Below are 18,166 nucleotides of genomic sequence, written 5' to 3' on the forward strand. Positions count from 1 at the left end.
TAGTAAATAGTACAGTGGATGGTGAATGTGATGCCATTAAACTAATTCTATGGCACTGCAATCCCACAACAAATACAACTGTGAAATTTGTCGTTTATTTCGGTGGTATGGAAGTCAGGAAGAAATGCGAGACCGCAGAGCAGCTTAAGACTTCTCAAGATTACGTCTGGAAAACGTATTCGTTTTGTGTGAAACATATTAGCAGGTAACATGAAGCGGACCAAAGAAATGTACATCTACACCTGCATCTACTTAGGGGCAGTCAGCTTCAAAAGCTTACTCAGAGTGTGCCTTGAGAAAAAAGTTGCCTTACCCCAGGAATTCCCATTTGATTAATGAAAACTTCTGGGCTGAATTGCCGTGGTCCATATATAAAACTTCTTCTCCTTCCTCATGTTTCGTTGCCTACTGCGGTCAACATCTACCGTGGTGGTTCGGCGACTGGCTGCTAGGCTCGCTCGCTCGCTGTAAAACATTGGCGACATATGCCAGGTGTAGAGGCAGTGTAAGCAGCGGAGCTGGTGTTCCTGCGCTGACCTGTCTTGTTGGCAGTGGGACCTACCTTGACGAGCTGTCCTCAATGAGCGTCGCTGGCTATAGAGACGCTCTTTGTATCTTCATCGGGACTGCGGGAGAGGACTACTCCCGCAGTAGGTCGGGCCAGCGTCTTGTAGGCCTTTAGTGGGCCTGTTGGCCCAGCCCACGAATTAGACTGCTGTCAGAGTGTTCTGCGTTGTTGTAGAACACCCTGGCGATTTGCCGGAAGCGATATCGTCAGGAAAGGGATGCCTGCTTCCTCGTGGAGCAGTCTCGTGGGGTAGCGAGGCGGCTTGTGGAGCGCAAGTCGCAGCGCCCTATTCTGGACGCGTTGGAGCGTCGCAATGTGTGTCGCTGCTACGTTACCCCACTCCACGGCCGCATATTCCAGAACCGGCCGTACCGTGGCCAGGTGCATGGAGAGGCCGTGGAGTGGAGGAAGTGTGCACGAGGGGTTGAGCAGCGGGTACAGCGCACCTAGTCTCCCTACTGCTTTCCCTCTGACGTTGCGGACGTGGGGCAGCCACGTCAGGAACCTGTCCAGTGTGACACCGTGGTTTCCAGAATGAGATTGTCACTCTGCAGCGGAGTGTGCGCTGATATGAAACTTCCTGGCAGATTAAAACCGTGTGCCGGACCGAGACTCGAACTCGGGACCTTTGCCTTTCGCGGGCAAGTGCTCTACCAACTGAGCTACCCAAGCACGACTCACGTCCCGTCCTCAAAGCCTTACTTCTGCCAGTATCTCTTCTCCTACCTTCAATTTTTTACAGAAGCTCTCCTGCGAACCCTGCAGAACTAGCACTCCTGAAAGAAGGAAGTTTCATATCAGCGCACACTCCGCTGCAGAGTGAAAATCTCATTCTGGAAACATGCCCCAGGCTGTGGCTAAGCCATGTCTCCGCAGTACCCTTTCTTTCAGGAGTGCTAGTTCTGCAGGTTTCACATGAGAGCTTGTGTGAAGTTGGTCGGCGATGTACAGAGAGTATAGCAGGGTGCCGAGCACCGACCCCTGCGGCACTCCCGCTCGAATCTGCCGGATGTGCCACCATCTGCTCGGACGTGGAATGTGCGGCCCGATAGATACGAGCGCTGTAGGACCACGTGCGACGTCGGTACCCCAGTTTGTACACGAGGCCGTCGTGCCACACACGTTCTTAGGCCTCGGAGACGTCGAGAAGCACCGCCCCTAGGTACTCCCGCATGTCCTGCGCTCATATCGCCTGCTCCAGGAGGCGCAACAGCTACTGGGTGTTCGAGCGGCCGCTCCGGAACCCGAACTGTTCCTGGGGGATGAGTTGCTGTTCCGTCACCTGGCGTAAAAGCCGCTCCACGTACAACCTCTCAAAGACTTTTGAGAGGGACTGGAGCTCGCTGATCGGCCGGTCGTTGGCTGCCTGACGTGGGTCCTTGCTGCTCTTGCGGATGGCAACCACGCGGAAGGGAAAGTCCCAGAGCGAAGGATGCTGTTGAAGATGACCGCCAGAGACTGATGTACCTCTGGCGGTAGCAATCTCAACAGGCAGTTGGTGACACCATCCGTGCCACCCGCCTTCTTGGGGTTGAAGCGACGGAGCTGCAGATCGACTTCTGCAGCCGTGATTTCCTCTATCGTGTCGTCCTCTTCACGCGCAGTGAGGAAAACAGGGAGGCAGTCCTCCACTGGGCGCAGGTGGTCGTCATCGAACACGTCTTCGGCGGGGTGGAAATTTTCCGCGAACGTGTCCGCGAGGAAGCTGGCTTTCGCATCCGGCTCGCAGACAACGTTCGCAACCACGTGGAGGGGCGGGACCCGCTGGTGACGGCGAAGGAAGTGCCTGGCTGCCGCCAGGAACTGCCATCTGTCGTCGTTAGGGTGGCCACAAGGCCCGCCCAGTCACGATCCGGTGATCATCTATGGCGGCCGGAATCTCACGCCGCGCCCTGTTGAGGCGGCGCTTCGTCTCGGCCAGCCGCGTGAGCTGCCGCTCTCGAAAGAGGCGATTTTTGTGCGTGATTTTCTCTAAGATGGTCGAACCCCTCCTACAACTTCTGGATGGGGATGAGAGGTCATACGTAATTGTCGCCTACGCAGATGACCTATTAGTTGTAGTAACTGCAAACAACAGAGCGCAGTTAGAAGAGAAAGCCAGTGGAATACAACAAACAATTAGACAGTATTGTCACAACAACAAACTCAGAATATCCGAAAACAAAACAACATAGACTTTACTGAAAGGATCACTCCAAAGGAATCCTTCGGTTAAAATTGGGGACACAAACATCAAACGAGCACGCATTACGCGCTATCTTGGGGTACACATAGATGAAAAATTGAATTTCCACGAACACATAAGGCTAACAACAGACAAAGCAGAAAAAATACTGCACAAACTGGTGAGGCTAAATTCAAAACAGTACAGACTACCTCTACCAGTCATACGTACATACCAGTGTGCGCTCTTCGAATCAGTACTCAGATTCGCAGCTAGCACGTGGGCACATAGACTGAACGTGGCCACCAACAAAGCATCCGTCAGACGAGGGCAGAGAAGAGTCCTACTTAGGCTATACATGGCAAGGTGAGTGGGATGTAAGTGATAAGGGACGTAGACTGCACGACTTCCTCCCTGACGTAAGGGAGAGGTTGAGAATGAAACATATGGATCCCAGCCGCGGTATGGTACATTTCTTAAACGGACACGGAACTTGTCCCACGCACTTAAACCGCGTGAGTCTGAGGCAGACACCTACATGCACATGCGGGGAAGAAGGTTCCCCAGAACACACTGTCTGTTTCTGCGGGCAATACGCAGACAATAGACATACACTACACTTAGATTACACAGATACAGACATAGACCTATACAGAGCAATAAGAGACGAAGAACAGTGGGCACAATTGAACGCACTGACAAACAGTATTTGAAAAACAACACATGAAGGGTATATGCGGACACGAGATTACAGACATGCCTATGTGCAGTGTAACAGTAATCTCCAGAGGATGGACAGCGATACCCACAGTGACAACGAAAATAGTGACAATGAGGAGGAACAGGAGGAGGAAGGTGAGATGTGACAGTAAATAAGCAAAAGTGCTGGCAATCTAGCCAAGAAAACACCAAATGGTGTACATGGATGGGCACCTGAAGTAGTTAATACGTAGGATTAGTAATAAATAGGATAAGCAACATAATTTCTCTACTAATAACCATTTGTGAGTGTATGTGTGTGTATGTGTGTGTGTGTGTGTGTGAGTGTGTGTGTGTGTGTGTGTGTGTGTGTGTGTGTGTGACTGGCGGTTACCGGCTCGAAGAAACCATTCCGAGGTATTCGCTGTCAGTCCCATTCGGTGATGGTACTAACATATCTCTCATCTGTCCTATCTTCCTTTTATATTCTTCTTAAGAAACAACAATATTTTGTTTATATTTCAACATTAAATTATTGTTATTTTGAAAAGTATCATTCTGTGTAAATGTTGTAGATAAAACAAAAGGAAAGAAAACTGTAAAAAGATGAAAAACGAAAATTGTAAGATGTACGACCTGTTATAAACATCCGGTAACAGGTCTATACTTTGGCAATAAATAAATAAATGAAATAAATAAAAACAAATCTAACGGTGACAGACGTGAAGTGCCCGACACCTTTCAGTACGGCGACGTCGAGCACGTCAGGCTAGCCGCGATGGGAGAAGGCGGTGAGGTCCAAGGGCCCCAGTACTATCGCGCCCTGCCGTTGTGTGGCGCGAAGGAGGCGGCGGCCGCTGGCGTTGGTGATGCGTGTGCTTGCGTGTGCTTGGCGTTCAAGTCCCCAGCAGTGAAGATCTTCCCGCGCAACGCCAGCAGGGCGTCGAAGTCAGCCCCCTGAGCAGTCCCCTCGGCGGCCTGTAGGCCGCAACGAAGGTGAGGACCCCCGCCGCAGTGGTGACAGCCACCCCAGTGGCCTCAACCACGGCGAGGGGCGGTACATCTACATCTGCATGATTACTCTGCAATTCACATTTAAGTGCTTGGCAGAGGGTTCATCTCCCTACCATTCCACTCTTGAACAGTGCGCGGGAAAAACGAACACCTAAACCTTTATGTTCGAGCTCTGATTTCTCTTATTTTATTTTGATTACCATTCCTACCGATGTAGGTTGGGCTCAACAAAATATTTTCGCATTCGGAAGAGAAAGTTGGTGACTGAAATTTCGTAAATAGATCTCGCCGCGAGGAAATACGTCTTTGCTTTAATGACTTCCATCCCAGCTCGCGTATAATCTCTGCCACACTCTCTCCCCTATTACGTGATAATACAAAACGAGCTGCCCTTTTTTGCACCTTTTCGATGTCCTTCGTCAACCCCACCTGCTAAGGATCCCACACCGCGCAGCAATATTCTAACTGAGGACGAACGAGTGTAGTGTAAGCTGTCTCTTTAGTGGACTTGTTGCATCTTCTAAGTGTCCTGCCAATGAAACGCAACCTTTGGCTCGCCTTTCCCACAATATTATCTATGTGGTCTTTCCAACTGAAGTTGTTCGTAATTTTTACACCCAGGTACTTGGTTGAATTGACAGCCTTGAGAATTGTACTATTTACCGAGTAATCGAATTCCAACGGATTTCTTTTGGAACTCATGTGGATCACCTCACACCTTTCGTTATTTAGCGTCAACTGCCACCTGCCACACCATTCAGCAATCTTTTCTAAATCGCTTTGCAACTGATACTAGTCTTCGGATGACCTTACTAGACGGCAAATTACAGCATCATCCGCGAACAACCTAAGAGAACTGCTCAGATTGTCATCCAGGTCATTTATATAGATCAGGAACAGCAGAGGTCCCAAGACCCTTCCCTATGGAACACCTGATATCACTTCAGTTTTACTCGATGATTTGCCGTCTATTACTACGAGCTGCGACCTTCCTGACAGGAAATCACGAATACAGTCGCACAACTGAGACGATGCCCCGTAGGCCCGCAGCTTGATTAGAAGTCGCGTTGTGAGGAACGGTGTCGAAAGCTTTCCGGAAATCTAGAAATACGGAATCAACTTGAGATCCCCTGTCGATAGTGGCCATTACTTCGTGCGAATAAAGAGCTAGCTGCGTTGCACAAGAACGATGTTTTCTGAAGCCATGCTGATTATGTATCAATAGATCGTTCCCTTCGAGGTGATTCATAATGTTTGAATACAGTATATGTTCCAAAACCCTACTGCAAACCGACGTCAATGATATAGGTCTGTAGTTCGATGGATTACGGCTACTACCCTTCTTAAACACTGGTGCGACCTGCGCAATTTTCCAATCTGTAGGTACAGATCTATCGGTGAGCGAGCGGTTGTATATGATTGCTAAGTACGGAGCAATTGTATCAGCGTAATCTGAAAGGAACCAAATCGGTATACAATCTGGACCTGAAGACTTGCCCGTATCAAGGGATTTGAGTTGCTTCGCAACGCCTAAGGTATCTACTTCTAAGAAAATCATGCTAGCAGATGTTCGTGTTTCAAATTCTGGAATATTCCATTCGTCTTCCCTGGTGAAGGAATTTCGGAAAACTGCGTTCAATAACTCCGCTTTAGCGGCACAGTCGTCGGTAACAGTACCGTCGGCACTGCGCAGCGAAAGTATTGACTGCGTCTTGCCGCTTGCGTACTTTACATGCGACCAGAATTTCTTCGGATTTTGTACCAAATTTCGAGACAATGTTTCGTTATGGAACCTATTAAAGGCATCTCGCATTGAAGTCCGTGCCAAATTTCGCGCATCTGTAAGTTTTAGCCAATCTTCGGGATTTCGCGTTCTTCTGAACTTCGCATGCTTTTTCCGTTGCCTCTGCAACAGCGTTCGGACCTGTTTTCTGTCCCATGGGGGATCAGTTCCATCTCTTACCAATTTATGAGGTATGGAACTCGCAAGTGCTGTTGCTACTATATCTTTGAATTTGAGCCACATCTCGTCTACATTTGCATAGTCAGTTCGGAAGGAATGGAGACTGTCTCTTAGGAAGGCTTCTAGTGACACTTTATCCCCTTTTTTAAATAAAATTATTTTGCGTTTGTTTCTGGTGGATTTGGAAGAAACGAAATTGTGCCTAGCTACAACGACCTTGTGATCACTAATCCCTGTACCAGTCATGATGCTCTCTATTAGCTCTGGATTGTTTGTGGCTAAGAGGTCAAGTGTGTTTTCGCAACCATTTACAATCCGCGTGGGTTCGTGGACTAACTGCTCGAAATAATTTTCGGAGAAAGCATTTAGGACAATCTCTGAAGAAGTTTATGCCTACCACCGGTTTTGAACAAGTATTTTAGCCAATATATCGAAGGAAGGTTGAAGTCCCCACCAACTATAACCGTATGAGTGGGGTATTTATTTGTTACAAGACTTAAATTTTCTTTGAACTGTTCAGCAACTATATCATCGGAGTCAGGGGGCCGGTGGAAGGAACCAATTATTAACTTAGTTCGGCTGTTAAGTATAACCTCCACCCATACCAAATCGCACGGAGTATCTACTTCGACTTCACTACAAGATAAACCACTACTGACAGACACAAACACTCCACCACTAACTCTGCCTAATCTATCTTTCCTGAACACCGTCTGAGGCTTCGTAAAGATTTCTGCCAAACTTATTTCAGGCTTTAGCCAGCTTTCTGCAGCTATAACGATTTCAGCTTCTGTGCTATTTTATTAGCTGGACTTCGTGATGTTTGAGGGGAGCCTTGACGTAGATGGCCGACCCGCCACCAAGGGTCAGCCTGTCGGTGCGGTAGCACCGATAGTTGGCGGCCTTCACACGAATTCCCGGCAGCAGGAATGAGTCGCACACGAGGTAAATGTCAATTGCCTCGTCGCGCAAGAACGCCATGAATTCCTCTTGCTGGGGGACCGAGCTGTTCGCGTTGAAGGCGCATACGGTGAGGCCACGGATGTGGCGGTTATCCATGGTGGGCAGAAGCAGCAAGGCCAGCCTGGAGGGCCGTCGTAACCGCGGTGACGAGCACCGAGAGTTGCTCGAGCAGCTGCCTCAACGACCGCAAAAGCGATCGGGATCCGAGGGTGCCGTTGGGGCGGCCTCCGCTACGGGGGCGGCTAGTTGCGACCGCTCCGTAGAAGGCGACTGCCGTGTATCACCGGCAGTTAGTTGCAATGGCGCCGCAGCACGAGTTGCCGGCTGCTGCCGCGGCAGAGTGTCGGCGGCAGTCCGTTGCGCAGTGGCAGGGGTGGCCCGCCCCGCGCGCCGGCGACTCCTGCGTGGGGCGGCATCGCGTATGCCAGGCGTGGTTGCCGCGGTTGCCACTCGCCCGGGGGAAGCCGCGGACGGTGCAGTCGGCAGCTGCCGCTCGCCAACGGCCTGCTCCGTTCGCTGGGTGGAGGAGGCAGACGGTCCGCCTTCGGTGGCGGCAGCAAAACTCGTGGACGGGTGCACTTTACGAGAAGGAGCAGCCACGCGCCGTTGCTGGTTTAGGCCCCGTTTGGAAGCCGAACAGCCTCTGTAACTGGCAACGTACTGCCCGCCGCCTCTCGCCTTTGGCCCGAAGCGGCTCCACCGCGACCTCGACACGGCCGACCCGCTGCACCTGGAAAATCTTCCGGTTTTCCAGGTTGTCGATGAGGACAACCTGGTACAGTGGCATGTCTCGGTGAGTTTCAGGGACTTCATCGGGCCGGTGGACCGGATGCTAAAGCCCACGTCCTCGAGCTCCTCTCGGAGGTAATCCGAGACAAACTTGAGGGGAAGGTGGTGGAAAACCACATTCAGAAGTCAGAGGGGGTCGGAAGGGTGCGTGTAGCACGGGAGGCCATCCTTGCAGGTGGTGTCCATCACCGCGCGGTACTCCTCATTGGGCGTCACTGTGACCTTGTAGAGGTCACGGCTGGAGGCCTTGACAGTAGTGGACGTTGCCACCCTGTCAAGTTTCCGCTGGAAATCCATGTAGGCGCCGTCCCATTGGACGAATGACGGGCGGCGGGGGCGGCGGCTTCTTCTGGGGCGTCGTCGTCCTCTGCCGCGTCCGCATCAGGCTGCCGGGAGGCAGCAGGCGAACGACTGGGTCGCTGCGTCTTCGTTGCCGGCCTCGGCTTGGCGGTGCTCCGGGAGAAGCTCGCGACCGTCTTCACAGCCTCTATGGTGGAGGCGCGGGAGGCCCTAGACGCCTCCTTCCGCGGACTCGTGGTGTCAGAGGTCAGGGAGGCGTTGTCGGAATCGTCGTGCGTCACAGCCCGGCTTTTTCTGGGCGCGCGGGCATCGTCAGGGTCGATGTCGTGACGCTCTGACTCTGCAATCGCCTCAGCAAGCTTTGCGCCCGGTAGTTCGATGGCGGCCACCTCGGCGGCCTCTGCAGCGGACTGTGCCCCCGTCCAGACTGCGGGGTTTCCCCTAGCGCAGGACGGGGCTTCAACTAGCGCAGGCACGGGCTCTTCCTGTGTCTCTGGGGCCAGAGGAGCGACGCGGGGCACAACGACCTCTCGAATGGTCTCGGCAAAGATAGGACCCCCCGTGAAGGAGCTTGTTCATAAGAATGAACTCTCGGTCACGAGAGTGCACGTCAGAAGTAAAAGAGTCATCGTTAGCGTAGTCAGGAGTCGACTGCCGGTTCGTCATAGGTGGGGGGCCGGACGGGTCCGCCTTCAGGATCAGCTCAGTCGCCTGAGCTGGCCCCACGGACGACGATCCGCCAACCCTTCGCATGGCGAGACACCTCTCTCATCGACATCTCGAGCAGCACTCGAGTGCGTGCGTCGTGTGGCTGCTAGGCGCTGGAGGTCCCGCTTATACAGAGAGCTTAGATGGCGCCACCTCTCATAACGTGCTTTCGCCTTTAAAACTATCTCTGGCTAGTGCCATCTCTCTCGACTACAGGTAATCGATTGTCACTTCGTTGGTGCAAAGTCGACCACCATATCTCGTCTAGTTTTATTCCTTCTTATTTTTTATTAAAATTATTTTCGTGTTTGCAGATCTCTATAGCTTCTCTATACTTGCGTGTATAATAATGTGAGGTCGTAGCAATCATCACCGTCTTTGAAAACGTGTTCCGTTACATCTGAATTGTCAATTTGTCCCAATCTACAGTTCCTTTTGTGTTCTGTTAGGCGGGTATTAACACTCCTTCTAGTTGTTCCAATATAAACCATGCAACAGCTACACGGAATTTTATACACACTTGGGGTAGCTAACGGGTGTCGTGCGTCTTTCACCGATCTTAAACTTTCTCTAATTTTCTTGGTAGGTCGAAAGATTGGCTCCACTTTCCCAATACGATCCGTGGTGTTATGAATAAATGGAAGTAAAACTTTTCCAGATGACGTTTGTTGCTGTCGTGTATTTTCGGAGACTTTTCTTCTAGGGTGGAGTGCTCGATCTATCTCGTTGTCAGTGCACTCATTTCTCTTGAAAGCCGTTCGCAAGTGGCTTAATTCATATTGCAAATAAATAGGCTCACAGATTTTATTAGCCCTGTCCACAAAAGTTTTTATGACTCCTCTCTTCTGGCTAGGATGATCATTCCGTGTAGTTGTGGCATGGTTTATATTGGAACAACTAAAAGGAGTGTTAATACCCGCCTAACGGACACAAAAGGTACTGTAGATTGGGACAAATTGACAAATCAGCTGTAGCGGAACGCGTTTTCAAAGACAGTGATCACGAAATAAAATATACTGAGACAAACGTGATAGCTAGGACCACACATTACTATACCCGCATGTGTAGAGAAGCTATAGAGATCTACAAACACGAAAATAATTTTAATAAAAAAGAAGAAGGATTAAAACTAGACAAGATACGGCGGTCGACTTTACACCAACGAATTGACAATCGATTACCTGTAACTGAGAGAGATGGCACTAGCCAGAGATAGTTTTAAGTCGAAAGCACGTGATGAATGGTGGCGCCATCTAAGCGCTCTATACAAGAGGGGCCTCCAGCGCCTAGCAGCCAGTCCCCGACTCACCTCGGAAGATATTGCCCGCAGTAGGCAACGAAACGTCAGAAAGGAGATGAAGTTTTACATATGGACCACGGTAATTCAGACCAGAAGTTTTATTTAATGAAGACACCGGCCGTGAAAGCTTACATGTTATGATGAATTCCCATTTGAGTTACATAAGCTTCTCCGTAATACATGCGTGTTTTTCGTACCTATCGATAACAAATCTAGCAGCGTGCCTCCTAATTACTTCGATGTATTCCTTCAATCTGTCCTGGTACGTATCCAAAACACTCTAGCAGTATTCAAAAATACGAAGCACTAGTGTCCTATATGCGGTTTCCTTTACAAATTAATCACACTTTCCCAAAATTCTCCCATTTAACTGAAGTTCACCATTCACCTTCCCTATCACAGTCCTCACATAATCGTTCCATTTAATGTCGGTTTACAACTTTACTCCTATACATTCAAACAATGTGATTGTGTCAAGCAGCACACTACTAATGCTGTATCCGAACACTACACGTTCATTATTCCTTTTCATCCACATTAAGTCACATTTATCCTCATTTAGAGCCAGCTGCCTTCCATCACATCAGCTAGAAATTTTTTCTTATTCATCTCGTATCCTCTTACAATCAATCGACTTCGACAGCTTCTCCGAATCTGTACTAACCTTTAGTGTCGTCATTGCGCATTCCACTTTGAACCCAGAGTGCAACAGCCTCTGCCTCTACATCATTTTCAGAAGTTCGTTCTTAAAAAAATTGTTAGTCTTTTCCGTCCTCAATCCACCCACTACGTTCATAGTTCTCCAGACCACGATTTACAGTCCGCTTACACTTTGTCCATAAAAACTTTACATCGGTCTTACTGGAATTACATGATGTCAGATCACTGACTAAGTGAGATGCTAACGACTGTCTATCTGCTCTTTGTAGCAGAAATACTCTCCTAGCCTTCTTGACTGATGAAATAACTTCCGTAACCATAGTCTTTATGATGTCATCATGATCCCCGTCTCTATACTAACGCTATCGGCAAGTTCCGGCCTGTTTGTACCTACAGGGTCTGAGAGATCTCCATCGCGTGTGGTCTGCCGAAGTAGGTGCTCAAGACAGTTTTCAGAAAATATGTTGAATAGTCTGAGTTTTGGTATACTCGGCACACTCTTGACACTGAGGGTCACGGAATATTAAATTCCCCAACAATTTCCGAAATGGAATGTCCCGTGTTTCTAGCTCCAGGGATCAGAGTCTGTTAATTCCCGTCGCGCGGCCATAATCACGGCGGAAGCCTTTTCACGTTAATCACGTGACTAAAACTGACAGCTCCGTCAAAGCATTGCCATTTTATACCCTGTGTGCTTGATATTACGGCCATGTGTATATATGTATATCGCTACGCCAGTTTTGTCACCTCAGTGTAAACGAGTCTGAGGTGAGAATATTCTTAAATGACTGTAATATGATTTTTATTAAATAACTCAGGACTTATAGTCGTATAAAAGTAATTGAAACATCCAGAACCAATTCGATCAGCAGAGCACGGTATTTTGGTAGAAACACCTGGAAACCAGTTATTCATTTGTTCCATACAAACGTAACATAATTACTAAACTGCACTTGACCTTGTATTGATATGGAGAGCTTTTGTCTTAAAGAGAAAGTTGTTATGGTGCGGCATACTAATAATATAGGTTGATAGCTTACAATGTTTGTCAAGTTTGCTTGCGCTTAGAAAAGTTATCATTTGCTTCTTACATTTGCTTTCAGTATGAAGTTAATGTTGGATCGTTAAAACATAGACTATTTCCATACATCCAGCGTTTCGTTCTTAATAAGAAAAGCTTAGAAATAAATAAGCAATCAATACGTTTCGGCGGCTCCGGTACTAGTTAACTTTTCCGATATTATCGAGGTATCGCATCGATTCTGGTTCCGAACACCTATAACTGAATTCAGGGCTGGCCAGAATCACAGTTCCGAATGAACAATAATTTGTCGTTCACAGTACATTAATCGTATTCCATTGAAACCACGAGGAAGGTTCTGGGACCCGCAAATAAGTCAAGAAATTTCATTTTGTGTAATTGTAATACAATGAAATTACTAAACATTGTGAAACAGTACATATTCTAGGCTCGAAATGGCAAACTTATTGACGTCGTGGTTTTCTTGGGCCCACATTGTTATGATGTTTATCTGTAGTGGAACAGTTGTTACCTCACTTTTGGAAGCTATTTCTGTTGTGACGTATTTATCCCATTAGACAGAATGGAAAGTTTAACTGCTGCAGTAACATAACGGCTGCACTAGTTGCACCAATGTTATACACGGACATTATCGCTGCATTTATTTCCTCGATATCTATCTATTTCGGCCATGACTGTATTGACTGTGACTATGCTTTAGACGACTACTAACTGATTCTGGTCGTCTCCCCACTTGTTAGTGAGTGCTACGTTGCTAGGTTGTCAGGACCTGCCCTGTTCAATCTCTTTTTCAAATCATTTAACACGCAAGTGGCACAATACTGCAGCGTAGCTAATAGCATTTCGTGCTGCAGATCACAAGTTCAAACACAGCCACTAACATTAATTTGCTATTAAGTATTTATAAGTTAAGGAAGGTTCTTGAAATGTGTAACGTTTGTGATGTTCCTGTATAATGGAAAATTCGATGTAAGTATAAATACCAGCATTCTGAAGTATTCGCTGTTTATATCAACACCAGCATTCCGCAATATTTGATGTCTGTATAAATAGCTACACTCTCCGTGCAGGAGTTCACTTCTGTTGTAGCTCCACGTTGACGTCAGTAATAAAAATTGCTTTAGTTCTAAGTGGTCTATTTCGCTGATGACCCTACCTACGGATTTGGACTTGACTATGGATTCGACGTGACAACATTACGAAACATTAGTGTCAAATTGCACTCTTAAAGTAATTTGCAGCGAAGCAATATGTCAATAGAACATTGCTCTGGCGTTATTCCGGTTACTAATATGTGGGATTTTACCAGCCATGCAAGATGTTGTCAAATCCAGTTTGAAAATATCGGGACTTACGGACCTGAGAATAAAAGATGTCTTTGTGACAAGGATCTAAGATTCGGAACATAAGAAGCACGTAAATTAATATTTTCTTATAATACATTGATACAGCTACACTTGCATACAAAAGATGGGTTCTTCATATATATATATATATATATATATATATATATATATCAGTCATTACCTTTCACCACAGACAACGCTGTGGCCGATAGCCTTCACTGAACGACCGACAGCAGCGGCGTTTCCGTAGAGTTGTCAATGCTGACAGACACACAACACTGCGTGAAATAACCGCATAAATCAATGTGGGACGCACGACGAGCGTACCCGCTAGGACAATACGGCGAAATTTGGCCTTAATGGGCTATGTGCAGCAGACGACCGACGTGAGTGCCTTTGTTAACAACACGACATCGCCTGCAGCGCCTCTCCTGTGCTCTTGACCGTTTCAGTTGCACCCTGGAAAACTGGAAAACTGTGGCCTGCTCAGACGAATACCGATTTCAGTTGATAAGAGCTCGTGGTAGAGTTCGAGTGTGGTGCAGACGCTACGAATCCGTGGACCCCAGGTGTCAACAAGTGTTAGCTGTTGGTGGCTCCATAATAGTGTGGTTTGTGTTTATATGGAATCGACTGGCTACTCGGTTATGTTCGGCTACTTGGAAAACATTAGCAGCCTTCCATGAACTTCATGATCCCAAACAGCTACGTCATTTTTATGGTAGACAATACGCCAAGTCAGCGGGTGACAGTTGTTTGCGATTGGTTTGAAGAATATTCTGGGCAGTTCAAGCATACGATTTGGCCACCCAGATAGCCCGACATGAACTCCGTCGAGCACTTATGGTATATAATCGAGACGTCAGTTCGTGCACAAAACCCTGCGTCGGCAACACTTTCTCAGTTGAGTCGATGCTACGTTGAGTTGCTGCACTACGCCAAAGAAAAAGAGCTGCGACCAGATATTAGGAGGTACGCCATGACTAAGTCGCTTGCTTGCGTCCGTCTGTGTAGGCAGGCTAGTCTCACGAAATTCTGTGGCGCTTTTTACCCGATTTTTACTAACAGATACGCTGATTCGTGAGGAAGGATTTAGCATCTAGTTTATATACATTTGATACATACTGTCTGAATTAGGACGAATTGAAATGAAATTGTGAAAACGATACCATTGTCACCTAGCAAACAGTCGCCTTAACCAGACACAGCAGCGGTGTCTCGTGAATGCAGCAAGCAGGACCTAATTCATAATATCTCATGTGGTGGTGTAGCGAGCAGTAGAACGTGTGGCTGGAAGCGGAAAGGTTGTGGGATCATATCCCGGAGCGAGCAGTAGAACGTGTGGCTGGAAGCGGAAAGGTTGTGGGATCATATCCCGGAGGAGTTCCCTTTCTCCACTCTGTGCCTTAACCTAGTATCACCTCTGAATGATCTGGCGATACGCATTTCGAAATATGACTAAAATTTCAATCTGCCAATTGCTGCTTCCCTCAGATTCGCACGCTCAATTCACTGCAAATTCCTTGAACAATGGGCAGTCAGTTACTCTACACTAAAGCATCGTAGTAAATATCGGCAATGACGGAAAGGTAACCACTTCATTATCAGGCTGTGATGAGACACAGTTGGAAATAATGAACCAATAAATCCCCTACAATCATTTGAGAACAATTGCATTGCGAAGAAAACATGCAAATCCAAAATATGTGATGTTTTATTTTTTTTTCTAGGAGTACAATTTATTCCAAAAAGTAACTTTGCTTCGTTGACTGGCTAAAACCGGTACGGATATTTTTCGGTATTTGTTTGGCCTTTGTCATATCAGGTGCTTTTATTTTTTATTAATAACCGGATAAAATAGTCGCAATATCAATTACCCATTGCAACAATGCTAAACCCGTCCGTTTTTAAATAAAACGTTTTTTAAGGTTCAAATGGTTGAAATGGCTCTGAGCACTATGGAACTTAACATCTGAGGTCAACAGTCCGCTTGACTTAGAACTACTTAAACTTAACTAACCTAAGGACATTACACACATCCATGCCCGAGGCAGGATTCGAACCTGCGACAGTAGCAGCAGCACGGTTCCGAACTGAAGCACATAGAACTGCTCGATCATAGCGGCCGGCTTTTTTTAAAGCAACGAGTGTTTTTTATTCGTAAAATTGCATTGCTTTGAAATATTGTGTAATAATAGAAAACGAGAAAAACGGTCAGTTCCATATTAATAACAATACGACAGAAACGGACATGAAACGAATAGTATAAGAATCGGTATAGCTTTGCTGGGTCTATAATGTACCAGTTACCATGTGGCGTGGGCTATCAGATGGTATGCGTGTAGAAGCAGTGTGCAGGACCTGGGCTATCAGGTCTATACGGCAGTTTCTCATTGTCATAGTCGAACATCACTCGTATTACAAAATGGAACCATTCCTCATCTAAGGTATTGAAGTGTGATATCAGTGAATTACGCTAGTCCATTACTTTAAAAGATTAAAAATGGGAGAAGTCACAACAAATTTGCGACATCATATAAGGGGAAAACTTGGAACTTAACAATTCACTCTCAGTTTAAAATAAAACCAGAAACCAACTCATCTACTGCCCGTATACACAACATGCCTTTATCTGCTTTTAACAAATGAAAACGGACAAATTAACACGCAAAATAGAGTTCTTCAACCTCAGTTTTCACCCTATAGCACCGACTTTTTGCAATGCCCAAGAAGTGGTATGAACCGCTATTACAACACGATTTTTGAGCAGAGTTACAAAAATTTCCAATCATTAGGATAACACTGGGGATTTTTAGTAGTACCCAACCACGTCTCACTTTTCGAGAAAAGGGGCTTTTTTCTTTGACTATTAGCTCAATATTGTGATTCTTTGTGTTTTGAAATTGAGGGAGAAAAAATGATTAAATCTTTGATCGATTTCCATCCTTTTTTACAGAACATAAACGGAAGAAAAAACCGTATATCGGTTATTTCTTAGACCAGTTATTTTGAGCGCTTTTCACAGTTCAGTTAAACTGGCATTGAAATAGCCGATATAACCGAAAACCCGTCGTTTCAGCCAAATAATCGCCATCGTTACTCTCAGCTTTCTACCTTTCTTTAATCAAACCCATATATGGACGCAGTTCTCTATGCGGTATAGAGAGTCCACGACAAACAAATGCAGCAATGAGCCTCTACAATGCATCACACTGCGTGCCAAGCTTCACAGAGGAAGTACTGTAACACAAAATAAGCAACTTCATTTCGCCAGTACTTCATCTCCTTCCTTCCAAACTTCACAGACGTTCTCCTTCGTAACTTGGAGAAAGTGTACTGCGGAGAAATTGCTAAGCCAAAACTTGGAAGATGTTCACTCTGCAGTTGAGTGTGCGCCGATATGTAACTTCCTGGCAGGTTAAAACTGTGTGCCTGAACGAGGCTTGAACTTGGGATCTTCGCCCTTCACGCAAAAGCGCTCTACCAACTGAGCTACCCAAGTACGAGTCATGACCAATCGTCTCAGTTGGTAGAGCACTTGCACGTCGAAGGTAAAAGGCCTCAGGTTCCAGTCTCACTCCAGCACATAGTTTTAACCTGCCAGGAAGTTTCATATCAGCGCAAACTCCACCTCAGGGTGAAAATTCATTCCATAAACGAGCTAAACTTATATTGTCATGCGTGGTTTATTATTATTATTTATTTGCGTCACCTCTGCCAGCGTCTGACACAAATTGAATCATTCACACACACATACACCCATGATTCGCATACAGTTTTTGCATTCGTTGTAAACATATTTCCAACATCACGTTGTACTCCCATTATTCCCATGAGATATCACTCCAACCTCCAGTTCAATATGGAACACGTAGCATTCATGTCTCCAGTCAACTTTCCTGTCGTGTGCCACTTACATTGCATAAGTTATATGGAAGTGACGATATTTAATTTGTTAACGTTGTTCTCTGAAATTTATTCATAACTCCACGCAGTAGCCTGCTATCACAATACGCTACGCCACTCAAGCTGTATGACTGTACATACTTAATGCTACCTGTGCGTAGTCGGGCTGGGTCACTCGTGTGCGAAGGCAAATCAGAAAGTCTTTGCCCCTTTTTTCTATAAGCTACGTAGTTCCCACACCGATTCATACATTTGTCCCATTGCAGCAGTAAATTTGATGTGCCCCTGGAACAGAATTTGTCTGGCCGATTATGGAACCACCTTCGGACTGCTGTTTTCGTTCAATATTACTTGTGAATGGCTGTTCTACCAGGAACTTCTTCAGTGGTGCTAAAACGTGGAAATCAGTAGGGGCGAGGTCTGGACCGTATGGTGGGTGGTCCGGAATGGCTGGTGCTTTTTGGCAGTTCTGAGTGCCACATGTAGTCTCGCATTGTCGTGCAGCAGAATCACGTTGTCCACATCGAGAATCCCTCGGCCTTCACCTGACGGCAGCTCTCGGATGTGACAGTGTGGAACAAATACTGTCGACATTCTTGTGGCGTGAAATCCATCAGGAGCAGTCCACGACTATCTCAAAAGGTCGTTAAAAAGGCTCTGAGCACTATGCGACTTAACTTCTGAGGTCATCAGTCGCCTAGAACTTAGAACTAATGAAACCTAATTAACCTAAGGACATCACAC

The sequence above is a fragment of the Schistocerca serialis genome, unplaced genomic scaffold (genome assembly GCF_023864345.2).
Source record: "Schistocerca serialis cubense isolate TAMUIC-IGC-003099 unplaced genomic scaffold, iqSchSeri2.2 HiC_scaffold_849, whole genome shotgun sequence".
Classification (NCBI taxonomy): domain Eukaryota; kingdom Metazoa; phylum Arthropoda; class Insecta; order Orthoptera; family Acrididae; genus Schistocerca; species Schistocerca serialis.